The sequence below is a fragment of the Miniopterus natalensis genome, chromosome 1, assembly GCF_054644295.1.
Source record: "Miniopterus natalensis isolate mMinNat1 chromosome 1, mMinNat1.hap1, whole genome shotgun sequence".
In the NCBI taxonomy this organism is placed as follows: Eukaryota; Metazoa; Chordata; class Mammalia; order Chiroptera; family Miniopteridae; genus Miniopterus; species Miniopterus natalensis.
This window is the reverse complement of record NC_142081.1, coordinates 169,747,648-169,763,522: the sequence shown is the minus strand read 5'-3', so window position 1 is coordinate 169,763,522 and position 15,875 is coordinate 169,747,648.

Below are 15,875 nucleotides of genomic sequence, written 5' to 3'. Positions count from 1 at the left end.
GGGAGTTGTAAGGCTGTCTTGGTCAACAGTTACAAGGTTGATGTCACAATACTGCTAAAATCATCTCTTATAATGTATGTACTTATAGCCTATGAATTATTTAAAGCAACCTGCAGAGATTTCTAGGAAATCTGCATTAAGATTTATGAGTTTATTAAAGCTCTAAGCCATAGCTCTATGTTTCACCTGCTAAGACCTCACGCATTGTTTTGGAAGACCTCGGTTTTATAGCATGGAATCAACTAATGCTGTGCGGAGGCACAACTGTTATTTCCCTCTCCTTCAGCCGGCAGGAAATCCCTGGAAAAGGTGTTGTAAGAAAGGAGGCTAGAGGTGATGTTGAAGGGAAAAGCAATTGCTTCTGACTGCTGATGTTTAATCTATCCCCTACAGAAATGAAAGTGGCCTTTTATCTTTGAGTAGAATAAGGTGATTTAGAAGGGGAACAAGATGACACTGCCATAGTTGATGCTGACGCCTTAGTAGTAAATTCAATTCAGCTCATGACTTATGCGAATTTCAACACTGAGATATACTTCACTAATGTAATGCTTTCTGGGAATAAATTCAGAATTTCTTTGAAGTCTCTTGAACTCGTTGACTTGCCATTCTGGGTTACATTGTAGCAGCAATGTTTGATCTGCTGCATTTAATGATTTGTCATCATTTCTATCACCTTTATAGAAATTTGCTCCAGGCTGAAACCTGACTCACAAGTTGAAGGGAAGACATCAAGTAGTTTTTCCCCAAACTGAGAACTTCATAATTCAATATAAGACAAAACAATAATGCATGTAGCATAAATACTTTAATAAATGCCTGCTTCATAACAATCTGCTTGTTCAATTTATTTTTTAAATATTAACTTAGTATCTCTAAGGTCCAGAGACTCCCGTGAATTCCAGTAAATTTATATTGAACAACACAAACAAATTTCTGGTATGTTTACAATACTTTTTATTTCTATCTCCTGACAGTACTATGATAAACTTATGAATTTAATGTGTTGGGTTTTTTAAATAATGTTATTTTCTTTAGCACATTAATATGAAATCTTTTGGAAAATAATGTTTTATAGTTTTCAATATCAAAATGGTCTTAAAAAGAGTTTTATAAAAGTAAAATTGATAGTCAATAAACTCTACATATTTAGAGTGTACAATTTAATGAGTTTTGACAAATGTATACAAACATGAAAGTCTCACCACATGAAGAAAATAAACATTATTCATCACCCTAGTTTCTGTGTTCTCTCTTTGAATGCCCTATCCTTGCCCTTTCTGCTGCTATTTTGAGACCTTTGTCTCAGGCAATCTCTAATCTGTTTTCTATTACATGTTAATTTGAATTTTTTGAGTATTTGTTAGAAATTTTTTATAAATCGACTCATACAGGATGCGCTTGTGTAGTCTGCCCTTCTCACTCAGAATACTTACTCGGAGGTTCAGCCATGTTTTGCATGTATGAAGATCTATTCTTTTGTATTTGCCAAGAAGAATTCTGCGCAGGATGTACTAGATTTTGTTTATGTATCCACCTGTGGATACAAATCTGAATTGTTACCATTTTTCTGAAGATTATAAATACAGCTGCTTTGAACACTTTTTAAAAGTATAAAGTATTTGTAAGGCCATATGCTTTCATTTCTATAAGTACCTAGCGGTAGAATGGCTGCATCATATGTGTGTATGAAAACACTCGTAAGTAAATTGCCGAAGTGTTTTCTAAAGTGGTTGTGCCATTTATACTCCTACCATTTATGAAAGTCCCAGTTGCTCCATATGTTCACCAACTATTGTTATGGACAGATTTTTAAAAGTTTAGCCATTGTAGCCCAGCCGGGCGTGGCTCAGCAGTTGTATCATTGACTCAGGATCCAGGAGATCAAGGTTTGATTCCCGGTCAGGGCACATGCCCGGGTTGCGGGCTCCATCCCCAGTGGGGGGTGTGCAGGAGGCAGCCGATCAATGACTCTCATCATTGATGTTTCTATCTCTCTCCCTCTTCCTTCTTCTCTCTGAAATCAATAAAGACATATTTAAAAAAAAGAATACTTATTTTTTTAAAAATTAGCCATTGTAAAATATAGATTTAGGAGCACCTCCTATGGGTGTAATTTGCATTTCCTAATGACTAATGAGGATGAGCATCTCTTTGTGAACTTACATGCCATCTGTGCATCTTCACTGGGGAAGTATCTGTTCAAATTGTTATTTTTAGTGGTTAAATACTTTATTATTGAGTTTTGAGAATTTTAAAAATATTCTAGATTTGTTGTTAATGCGCTTGAGTCAGCCCTAACGCCTGGCAGTGAATGAGTGACGCCTGCGATGTCTCATCCTCAGCAGCCCTGCTCAGCTCCCGTAGACTCATGCCTGTAGCTCCCTTTATGGACTGAACCCATCTCATGCTTGTTCTTCCTCTTTTCCTGCCGCATTATTTTCCCCTGCATTGTTGTCTTTTCCAAAGAACCCTGCCTTCTCATCATAGGCCCAAATTAGGACAGCTTCAGTTTTGTCATTTCTTTTCTCCAGGGACCTTTCAGGCTTAATTTGCTCCAGGGCCCACTAGTCATTTTGAGTGTCCAGGGAATCGAAAGAGCTTTCTTGCACCACCAAATTGTGTTAATATACAATATCCTAATCTGTGGCTTTTCTTTCCCTATCTTAACAGTATCTTATTTATTTATTTATTATTGATTTTAAAGAGAGGAAGGGAGAGAGAAAAAACAAACGATGCAAGAGAGAAACATCGATTGGTTGCCTCTTGTACGTGCCCCAACTGGGGACCGAACGCGAAACCAAAGTACGTGCCCTTTTGCTGTGTGGGGCGACGCTCCACCCAACTGAGCCACACAGGCTGGGGCTTAACAGTATCTTTTTCAAACAGAGGTTTTAATTTTAATGAAGCCCACTTCATGAACTTGTTCTTTTATAGATTGTGCCTCTTGGGTTTTATCTAAAAACGTTTATGCTAATTCAGGTGATAACATTTTTCTCCTAAGTTTTTAAAAGAATTCTTGTAGTTTTATATTTTATATTTAGGACTGACCCATTTAAATCCATTTTTAATGTGCTTTTTTTTTTTTTTTTTTTGCTTGTGGATGCCCAATTGTTCCAGCATAATTTGGTGAAAACACCACTCTTTCCCCACTACAGTGCCTTCGTACCTGTTGGAAACCAGTTGTCCACGCGTGTGGCCAGTTCCTGGGGTCCCGATTCCGTTTGCACGATTCACTGTTTTTCTCGCGATAATGCCCGTGTCCCGGCTGCTGCAGCTTTACTGCGAACCTTGAAGCCAGGGGGCGGCAGCCAGGGAGGGAGGTCCAGCTGTTCCGGCTGTTCTAGGCCTTTGCGTTTCCACACAAATTTTAAAATTCGCTTGTCAGCTTCCTCAGAAATTGTATGGGATCTTTTGTATGTTTTTTCTATTAAATTTTGTTTTAATCCTCACTAGAGGAAATTTTTCCGTTGATTCTTAGAGAGCGGACGGAGGCAGAGAGAAGGAAAGAAACGCCAGCGCAGCGGCGAGAGGCTCAGCCGTCGGCTGCCCCCGCAGAGCCCCGGGGGCCAGGACTCGGGGCAGCCCAGCCGCGCGCCAACCGCCGGGCCACGGCCACGGCCTCTTTTATTGATTGTTTTTAGAGACAGGGGAAGGGAGAGAGGAGGGAGAGGGAGAGGAGGGAGAGGGGAGAGGGGGGAGGGGATAGAGGAAGAGGTAGAGGGGGAGGGGGAGGGGAGGGATAAACATCCACATGATGGGCGCTCCCTGCTTGCACCCTGGTCGGGGATCTAACCCGAAACCTGGCATGTGCCCTGACAGGGAACTGAACTGGCGACCTTTCTGTGCACAACATGATGCTCAACCAACTGAACCACACTGGCCAGGGCAATGGGATTCTGATTATGAAACTAAAGATCAATTTAGAGAGAACTGATATCGCGACAATATTGAGGTTTTTTTCTTCTTTTTGTTATTATCTTTTTATTGATTTCAGAGAGAGGAAGGGAGAGGGAGAGAGAGAGAAACATCAGGGATGAGAGAGTCACTGATCGGCCGCCTCCTGCGCGCCCCCTACTGGGGACCAAACCCGCATCCCAGGCATGTGATCAAAGTGTCATCTCCTGGATCATGGGCGGACCCTCAACCACTGAGCCACGCCGGCTGGGCACAATATTGAGCTTTCCGATCCATGGGTAAAGTATATCTCCCTATTTATTTAGGTATCCTTTAAATTATCTCAGCAATGTTTTATTTTCCAGTGTTGAGCACTTTTGCAATATTTTATCAGATTTATCCTGTGATATTTACTATTTTGACGCCATTGTAAATTATATAGTTTTTCAAATCTTGGGCTTCCAATTGTTCATTACTAGTGTATGAACATATAATTGGTTATTATATAATGACATGATATGCTGCAACTTTATTAAATTCAATTATTGTTTAGTCAATAAACAATAATTTATTTTTGTTTATTTTTTTTGTTTAGTCAATTCCATTGGATTTTCTACACATAGAATCACGTTGTCTGAATAAAGAGATTTTTACTTTTTTTTTTCCAATCTGGATGCCTTTTGTTATTATTATTTATTTTATTATTTATTTGCCTTAATATACTGGTTATAACTTCATGTATAATGTTTAATAGAAGTAGTGAGAGGAGATATATCTTGTTTTATTCCTGATCTTTGGGATAAAGCATTTAATATTTCATCATTTTTTATGATATTAGCTATAGGTTTTCATAGGTTCCTTTCATGAGGATAAGTTTCCTTTCAGTTTACTAAGATTTTTAAAATCAAGAATGAATATTAAAAATTTATTAAAGTTTTTCCATGTTTATTGATATGTTTTTAGCATTTTTAAAAGTTTGATGTGGCAAAATACATGAATTGATTTTCAAAAGGTAGTTATCTTGCATTTCTAGGATAAATCCCAGTTGGTCAGAGTGTTTTTTTGTTTGTTTCTGTCTTTTCATCTACTTTTGGTATCAGAGTGATTCTGGCTTTATAGAATGAATTTTGAAGTATTGTTTGCTTTTTGATTTTCTGTAATAGATTTTATAGCTTTGGTATTGCATTTTTTTCTAAATTTTTGCTTGATAAAATTCACTAGTAAAACCATCTGGACTTGGAGTTTTCTTTTTTGGAATGTTTTTATCTACAAATTCGATCATTTCTATAGACTATTTGGGTTATCTATTTTTCTTGAACAAAGTTTGATAGTTTATTTCTGTCAGTGAAATGGTAAATTACATCTATGCCGTTGAGTTTTTTTGGCATGAAGTTGTTCATAACATTGTCTTACTGTGTTATATCCTTTCAATCCTTACTGTGCTGATATCCTTTCAATATCTAAAGACTCTGTAGTAAAGTCATCTTTCTCATTGCTTTCTATGTTTTCAGTTTTTGTTGTTCTCACTTTCCTCTTTTTCTGTCTTATTTTGAATTAGTTAATTATTTTTTATGGTTTCATTTTATTTCTTTTGTGGCTTATGAGATGTAACTGTTTTATTATTTTATAAACCATAAAATAACTGCTAACATAATAAAACAGAGTTACATCTAGTAAGCCACAAAAGAAACAAAGTAAGATTTTAGCAGTTATTTTATGGTTTTGGAGATTAATGTATTCCCAAATTTTCCGATGCTTATAGTAGCCACACCCATTCTGACCAATGACCTTTGGTCCCAGGTATGACTGACAGGGCAGAGCCTTCCCTAGTCATTCCAGCTTTACTGGATGTGTGTCTATCTTCCCTTTGCCCAGTCCCCTTCCCCCAGTGTTTTGCAGAGATCATGCCTGTAATGTCTGGCCTTCCCTATTATCAATAATTAGCTAATTACAATGGTATTGGTGACATTCAAAAAATTTTTATGAAGCTTATTTTCAGTGTCAACCTGGAAAAGAAAGAAAAAAGCAACAATTGATTGCAATCGGGATGACTTTAAATGGAGCAAGTTTGATTTTGAGGCCCTTCTCATTCCTTCGGTGGGTGTCCTTTCGCCCTTGCTAAGCTGAGATAATTAGCCTGTCTGGAGCAGGTCTTCTCCCTGGAGGATGGCTTTATCCTATATCACCAATTGTCGTTAAAGCAAAAACTGATCATTAAATTGCTAACTGATCTCTCAAATTGTTCCTGGGCAAAAAAAAACACACCCAAATATTATTTTAATAAGTTGTCACTGGAATTAGTCATCTGGAAGAAATTTTCCTCATTTAGAACAAACATACCTTTATAGGAACCCTGTGGGTGGGGAATCAGAAAATGAAAGCATGGTTTGCAGCAAGTAATCCAAACAGATTTGCTCTAAGAATAAATGAAGAATAATTTTAGGGTGGGTAAAAGCAGCAGAAAAAGAGCAGAGAGGGTCAACACAGAATAAAGAAGCTGAGGTAACATGGTAGGAGTCTGTGCTTTCTCTCTCCAGTTTTTCAGAAAAATCTGACTGTGCCCAGAGATCCCTAGTAATGTTATGAAGCAGGCTGTCTTCCAGGGGAAACTGTCTTCATAAAGTGTCACTAGCTGATATAATATAGCAAGGCTTGACTGGTTCCATTCCCAAGAGGTAATTTATATAAATTACAAGAAATAGGTGCAAGGAAAGGATGAGAAAATCACGTGCTCTATTTTGCTTACTGCCAGGATATCATTTACATGCTTGGACATTTCGTTTGTAGAAGCTCACCTCTAAACCTCTCCCAACATGCTTGTTATCTCTTGCTATTGAACAGAATATTTCAAAGTTTAGTAGCTAAAACAATAACATTTAATATCTCACATTTTCTCTCGGGAAGGAATCAGGCTTGCCTCAGCTAGTGTCTCTGCCCCAACATCTCTCATAAGGGTGCAGTTAAGGCGTCATCTGGGGTTGTGGTCTCAACTGAACGTTCAAGTGAGAAAAGACTCACTTCCAAGTTTACTCAAGTAATTTTTAAATTTTTTTTTTTATTATTTTTTAATATATCTTTATTGATTTCAGAGAGAGGAAAGGAGAGGGATAGAGAAATAGAAACATCAATGATGAGAGTCATTGATCGGCTGCAGCCTGCAACCCGGGCATGTGCCCTGACCGGGAATCGAACCCCGATAGCCTGGATCTTAGGTCCATGCTCACCCACTGAGCCACACCCGGCCAGGCTCAAGTAATTTTTTTAAAGGAATCACTTTCTCATGGGTTTTTAGATTGAAAATTCCAGTTCCTCACTGGTTGTTGGCTAGAGACCTCCCTTAGTTTCCTGCTTAGTGGCTTCTCCATAAGGTAGATCATAACATGGTACATGTGGTTGGCTTTTCTTAGAGCAAGATGGGACAATCGTATGGGAGTCAGAGTCTTTTTGTAATTTAATCTTAGAAGGAACATAATATAATTTTTCCTATATGTTGTTAGAAGCTTGTCACTATATCCAGCTGCACTCAGGGAGGGGGGGTATTACATAAAGGTCTGAATACTAGGAGTCAGGGATCATTGTGGGATGTCTTGGAGACTGCCAGCCACACCCAAGGAAAATAAATGTGGTAATTTATGCTCCTCTGTCAATCAAAGTAATTTAACTCAGGGCCTTGAAAGAGATAGATATATTCCCTTATATTTCATGAGAAAAACTTCAAGAATTTGTGACATTGTTTAATTGTAGCATATAATTGAGTGAACTATAAATTCAAAAATATGTTTAATTTTAAAGACTATCCCACTTGTGATTAAATAATTCACTTGTGGAAACATTATGTACCTATAAGTTTGGTAGTTCTTCTATTTTACATATTTTCCTTTTAGTAGTTTATAATGTGCCAGCAATTTTAATATGCTGGGTACTCAATTTTATGACTGAGTCCACATGGTGGGAAATAATCAGCATGCATAAGATGGAAATGTTTTCTGTAAAGTGTGTTATTTCAACAGAAGTTGAAATACAGAACTGAACCCAATTGGTAAAAGTTACCCAAACTCCTCACTACTTCTTTCTCAAATAAATAGCTGTTGCTTCAGAGAGTTAAACATTCTTGTTATTTTTATCGAAATATTTAAGGACAGGCTACCTCATCTGACATCCAGGTTATTCAAGTTCCAAATCAAACTAATATATTCCCACTCAGTTTCTCTTTTTCATTTTTAGTTTTTTGTTAATAGCTTCAGCATGCTTCTCAGCATCACAACTTCCTATTCTACAAATCACTCTCCAGTCAGCCACTTAGTGCCAAAGTGTTCTTAGTTCTACACGTGCAAAGTCTCTCATACCATCTCATTGGCTCTATTTCCACAGCTACCACACAAATTATACCTTCCTTGAATAATTTCTTTTAAATCCTCACCCGAGGATATGCGTTTTTTTTGTTTTCACTGATTTTTAGAGAGAGGAAGGGAGAGACGGAGAAACATTGATGCGACTATATGACAGAGAAACATCGATTGGTTGCCTCCCTTATATGCCCCGACTGGGGATCAAAGCTGCAGCCTTCCTGGTGTATGGGTTGATGCTCCAACTAACTAAGCCACCAGTCCAGGGATCCTAGAATAATTTTAATAAGCTTTTTTTGGCTTTCTGATTCAAAATTTTCTTTCCAGGATTTTATCTTTTCTATTTTTTCAAGATTAATTATTTCAAATAATATAATATAATCAATTTCTAGTCATATAATATTCACTCCTCAAACTTATTAGGTTAAAACATGCTATTCTTTACCAAACCTATATGTATTGAGTTTTAATCCCCTATTTTTCTTCCTATGGATGCTTTATAAACTTAGCTCACTGTATTTATTTGTTTGTTTTAAATTATGTAACTTCTTTTCCATTTTTTCCATCTATACTACTATTGCCTTCCCTACCAACATGTTTAAACATTTCCATTAATAAATAATTTTAATAATAATTAATATATGGAGCCTTACCTGAGTGTGATATACAGAAGAAATATTTCTCCATCCTCAATTGTGTTCATACTTAATATTACATTTTTTGTTTGTATATTTTATCACTCCTATTAGACTACAAGGTAATATTGTTTATAAATGTTTTCCAACAAGATCCGACCTACAGAAGACTCAATGAAAGTGTAAAAGTTAATTGGATGAATAGATGAACTAGTGGTGTGGGTATAAGTAACACCCCACCCACATATGCATATACATAAATATACTCATAAACACTTATTACATTTTGGGATGTCTTCGCTTGGACATTTCCAGTGTTGAGATGGGGTTCATCTAGGTCATTTTTCATCTGTTGCTAGACCACTGTAATTGCCCGAATATTTTTTCTTTTAATAATTTGAAAGCTGCCCTTTAAATCTTATTAACTAAAATTATTACAATAAGAGTAAGCTAATTTAAATTATAGCTTATAAAAATTTTCCATAAACAAAATTCATTAATTTTACTGAAGACTTGCATAATAAACCTGCCCTATCATCTGCTTTTCTGTGTCATCTGTTAACACTTCTTTCTAAATATTAACCATGCACAAAGCTTCTCTAATTACTTTTCTTTAAAATTACATTAAAAACCCTTTTGGATATTCTAGCAAGAAAGTTAATATTATTTAACTAAAATAAGCTTAGGCAAGGAGGCTTTTAAGAAACACTAGCATTCTCAAAACAGAAAAAGGGCAAGGAGAGTCATTTAAACAAATGAAATGACAATTATGTGACGAGAGAGGCGTTCGTTAACACTAGGGTGGTAATCACACTGCAATCTGTAAATGTATCAAACCCACATGTCATACATTTAAACTTAGACAATGCTATATGTCAACTGTATTTCATGAAAAAGAATGAAGTGAGATAGTGCACTTAGAGCACTTAGTAGCATGCCCTTGCAGAGAAAATCCAGTGGTGATTCTTATTATTGACAATAATATTATAGAGGTATTAATGAATATTTATGGGGAGTGTGTAAAAATATTGATGGTGAGTGTATAAAAAATGTTTCACTTCTCTGGCTAACGTTTTTTTTTTTTTGGACAACAATAATGACTTTGTTTTCACATATTTTATTTCAGACATAAAATAGCTGGGGAAGGAGGAGAGTCCCAGCCTAGCCCCGCCCCAGGGCAGCCAGGACTGGGTGCAGAAGAGGCCTCCCCGACGACCCTCCTCCCAGGGTCTTCCTGTGAGGGGCCCTGTTGCTCTAGCGGGGGGGGATGCAAGTGGGGGGGGAAGACTCTGGGCCCCACCCCTACCACGCTGGCCTCCCTCTGAAATGCCCCTGCAGCCTCCCCACCTCCTGCTGCTTTGTCCAGGGAGCATACGGCATAAATTGTAGTTGAAACAATGTGCACATGTGTGATAGAGAGGACATTGTATTAGTAGTGCTTATTCCTGTGTTAGGAGGTTCTTGGTAATTTTTAATTTCTTTTTCTATAGTTTTTTATTTTTTTCAGGTTTAAAAATAATGAATTTTTTTTATAATTGAAAATGAAATTTTGTTTCTTTGTTAAATATCTCTTTTGTTTGCTTTTTTATTTTACACGCCTTAGTGTTTTCTGAACATAAGTCTTCCTGACACCTCTCAGATCCATGAAACCCTGTTGCTTTTACCCTCTGACATGGCTTTTGTTCATCTTCTATACAAACCTATTCCATACTTCATTTACTCAGTGACCCCTTGGGCATTTATATTAATTTATTTGACTACATTGCTTCTGACATTCAGATAAAAATCACTCAAGATTATTTTTTTAAATGAAAGCCTTGGCTCATTAATTCTCAGCTCTTTCTGTTTGTAAGCAGCCTTACACCCTTCGGTGGCTATTCCCATCAATACCGATGGCTCACCATGGCAGTGCCCCAAATTAGAGATAATGTGGTCTGTGTATAGAGTATACAGCTGACTCTGTGTGTGCATGTGTGTGGTTAAAAAATTCTTACAGATAATCCTGATAAACTTCTCTTCAACCCTCATTGAGATTGTGCCTTAAGAGCTCCCATCCATCTGAGACATTTAATTTTCCAGGTCTTGGCTGTGGAACAAGTGAAGTGATGGAAATAGTCCTAGACTTGTAATCAGATGACCTAAGTTCAAGACCTTGCTCTGTCATTTACAAGCCTTGTGATCCAAGCAGTCGTTTAGTCTTTTTGCTTCCCTTCCCAGATTTTAAAAGAGATAAAATATGTCATCAAGAGGCTGCCAGAATGAAATGAGTTAATATAAAAGCCCCTTTAAGGTAAAAAGGTTATATAATTTGAAATGTGCTTACTTAACATTTAAGACCTCTTTCTCCCTGCGCTCTACCTCTCATCCCTTTCATTATTTCGAAATGCAATGTTATAGGCTTTGTCACATAACCAAGTAGCTCCAATTGGTCTTTCTCAATGGTTAGGCCACTGTGGAGGTACTGTAGGGAAAGGTATCCCTAGACTCCGTAACAAGCATGGTTTTAAATATCATTAAGTACCTCCATAGATTTATTATACTGTCCTAGACATAGGCAAATTATTGAAATAACAGATATTGTGACAGGAGTAGAGATGGAAAAAATACAGAAAACACAAAGTGATAGCAAAATTGACATTAAATGTAGTTGATAAAAAATAGGTCAGAGTTCAATCAGGGTATTTAATATAAGCATGAACAACCAGATTGAGTTTTTAAAAACTTAATACACAACAGGACACTAAATGCTTAAAATCCCTCAATGATCACTTGCATATACAATCAAGTGCCAACTCCTAGATTCTTCTGTTATTTAAAGTTAATCTGTGTGTGTGCATGTGTGTGTGTGTGTGTGTGTATTTTGAGCTTTCTACTTTTTTTAGTGATTCTTATGGTCAGAAAACATATTTTATAGTTTAGGTCATAGTTAGATTGAATAAGAATTCAATAAATACATCTTCTGTTATCTAATAAAATCAAACCAATAATGAATGGGCCATTGGAATTTTAAACGTTTTAAAAATAATGCCTTTTATTCTTTTCAAAATAGCTTATTAGTAAAAAAAAATTGTAATCAATATTCTAATCAAATTAGATAATGAAAGTGAAATTAATTTATAAAACTTAAAATGCAATTTATTTGGTAAACTATATGCAGGTATATATAGACATATGTATGTATTTGTATTTATATATGTTATATGTATATATAAATCTTTAGAAATTAATTTAAAAACTAGTTGGAGTTCACTATCTAGTAATTTCTTTATTCACTCTTGTTTTTTAATTTATTGTTTTCTCTCACTTCCACTTTCTAAATAACTTAATGTTATGATAACTTTAAAAAAATCCCAATTGGGAATTCTAAAAATTGAGTTTTGATATTATACTAATCATGGATAAGTATAGGAAGCTGTTTCTCATCCCTAATTAGTAGGGGATTCTTGTTTAATCAGTAGACTTTGAATTTGAATAATGCTATAATAGAAGCAGAGTTTTCGGGAAGAGTTGATATGCCAGCCTACTTTGTTCAGGTCCAAGGTTGTTTAATGAATATATGTAAAGAGCTTTGCATTAACCTGGCTGTACTCTATTGTTAAAAGGGATGCCTGGGGAACCAAGTGAAGCTATACATTTTATGTTTAGTAGTTTTTATTTTTAAACAAATGGAGCTAATTAGAAGAAATTCAGGATTATAATTAAAGGAAACTAAAACATCCCAGGAGTTAAAAATAATTGAATGTGACGAATTTTGAGGATTTGACTTTGAACTTATGGTTTGAGTCTAAGAATATTTTCTAATCTACTTTAATAATGACTGAACCAGGTTTTCAAGAATATCCCAAGCTCTTTGTAAATAAACAACCTTAATTTTAATGTGGTCTCTAATTGATCAACTAATCAACAGAAAATACTGATGTAATAAACCAAAAAGCCCATATTATTCCTAGTTATAATTTCTCATATATATATTTTAAATGCAATAGGTGAAGAAGGTTATAACCATTATAAATATAATTGTTATGTGAACCTGCCAGAAGAGCTGTAATGACTTTAGATTTGCTCTTAAATTAGTCATTTATGAAAGGTATAGTGAATGGTTTATACAACATGAAATATTTTTAAAGGTATAGAACTCAAATAGAAAATCTATTTTTGTTTTGGTGTTTCATCTCCTGTTTTCTTGTCCCAGAATTACCCAATATGTTAAAATCTAATATTTACTATTGTTTTAAAGACAACAAAATTCTCTTCACTACTATTTTAAAAGACTAATAATGTCCCAAATTGACATGTTATTAGTTGGGTGTAGAGCATCACTTTATGTGCCATTTTCTACACTTCCAATTTCAATTTATGTCCTTACCTCAGGGTAACTTCAGATCTCAGCTTAATGTCATTTGATAACCCAGTGCTATCCTGCATGACATATTTTCAGTTGCCAAAGACAATGCTTTGATGAACGCCTTTAAAGTAGAATAAATCTCAGGCTATAAAACAAATGGCCTGGTATACTTCTGCGACCACAATGAACACTATGCAGGGGTGAAAATATCACCCAAAACTTTCAAAAGACAATGAAGATATGCCAGCAGAACTGTTTTTCTCTGTACCCAAATCATCAGCATCATTCTAACTGGTTCCCACTGAAGCCCCTTTTCCTGGAGTTACCAGGAATGCAGGTGCAAATGATGTGCAGGTGCAAACAATTGGTCCAGTTCTTCAGTATCAAATTGTGATGATACTGGGCAACTCTAAATAGAAGGCAGAATCTACTTCCAAGGATTAAAAAAATCCCCTCAATCTAGATCATTAAATTAGAGCACTGTACACTTAGAGCTAATTATGACAGATAAACCAGTAATTCTTAACTCTGAAAGTTGTTCATCAAAATGATACTGCACATCACTAAGATACTGACTTTCTATTGCAGAACAATTCAGAATGGTTTTATATTGGCATGTTTAAAGTGATGTTCAAGTGGCGAAGAAAGCAATTTTAAATGTATTTCACTCTAATTTTATAGCCATGGCCATGCTCTGTGGAATTCTGTTCTTTTTCTTGTATTTTTTTAAAGAAGAGATATGATAGTTGTCTTCAAATAGTACAAACAGCAATAGTTTAATTCAAAGTAATACAGAGAAGTCTATTTTATATCCTAATACCACACTGTTTATGTTGATATTATCTGCCTGATTTGAGTTTGTAGGAGTTAAACTTTATACAGTGCTGGACAAGAGCAGATGGACAGTATTTGTTTTGTATTAATATATATTGCTTTAGTTAGGGAAAGAATTTTGAATGAATTTTTTTTCATCAAACCTTATCATGGTAACACCATTAAGTTTTTTTCTGGGGTTTTTAGGAATTAAGCTTCTATAAATTGTTTACTGGCATTCAAGATGCATTATAAGTTATTACATAAATCACTATGTTATTAAAGATATTTAGTATACAAAAATGCCATCTAAAGCTTTTGCATATATGTATGTGTGTATATAGGATATATGTTATATATACATATATATATATATACATATATATATATATATTTCATTTATTTGATGTAGTTACTCATGTTTAAGGAGTACTTATTACTTGCCAGACACTAATATAAGTGTGACTTGTTACCTCATTGGCTGTGCACAACAGCTCTGTGAGGTAATGCCATTCTTATCACCACCCCAGTTCTCTAGATGAGAAAACTGAAATATAAACAGGTTAGTTATTTGCCAAGGTCACAAAACTAGGCAACTGCAGAGCAGAATTAGAACCCAGGTCATCTGCCTTTAAAGCCTGTTCGCTTAACCTCTTTTTCATCATGTCTCTTGTTAGGCCTTATACCTTTAGTGCTGACACATGACTATAGAGGCATCTATACCTGACCTATAAACATTGGTCTTTTAATTGACTTGTGCATACAAATGTCTCTTTCTCCCCTTCCATTTAATATACTCTCAACATTAGCATAATCTTCTCCATTTTAGAGCCTATGAATTTCCAGTTAGTCAAATTAATATTTGTTCTGCTTTCTTTTTTACCACACATACTCCTGAAAGAGTTGAAAGTATCAGTGATTCAGAAGGCATCCCTTTCTAATTTAAACCAGGTGGCCTGTGTTCTAATCTGGCTCTGCAATTGCCTAGTTTTGTGATCTTAGCAAACTGAAGGAATAGAGTTTCAATGGGGTACATAGAATAGGTGTGTGAATAGGGAATATCTTAGTGGGCTATTTAAAAACTGCATGGCAAATTTAAAATAAATTCCTACACTTCACACATATTGATATTTTTCATGCTTCTATATTATAGGTTCTAAAAGAGTACACAAACACTCAAAACATAGTATCTGTCACAATGGAATCTGTAAGTTTCCTGAGAGCAATAAGTTTTCTTATATACTTTTAAATCACACGTTTTGTGGAATCCAAATATATAAAACACTTAATAACTTTGTTAAGTGAATATATATATATATATATATATATATATATATGAATGAATAGAATAAAATTTCTAGTTGAATGAACAGTAGAAAACTACTTTTAAAAATAGTGTTTATAAATAAAATCCCTAGGAATAAATTTAACCAAGGACATAAAAGTCCTGTACTTGGAAAATTATAAAACACTGAAGAAATAAATAGAAGAAGATACAAACAAGTGAAGCATATTCCATGTTCATGGATAGGAAGAATTATCATCATTAAAATGTCCACACTGCCCAAACAATCTATAGATTCAACATGATTCCTATCAAGATACCAATGGTGTATTTCACAAAATTAGAATAAATATTCCAAAAATTGATATGGAACCAAGAAAGACCCCAAATAGCCACAACATTCTTGAGAAAGAGCAAAGTTGGAAAAATCACACTACCTGATATTAAACTATACTACAAGGCCATAGTAACCAAAATAGCATGGGACTGGCATAAAAACAGACAAATAGAGCAATGGAACAGAATTGAGATCCCAGAAATAAACCCACGCCTTC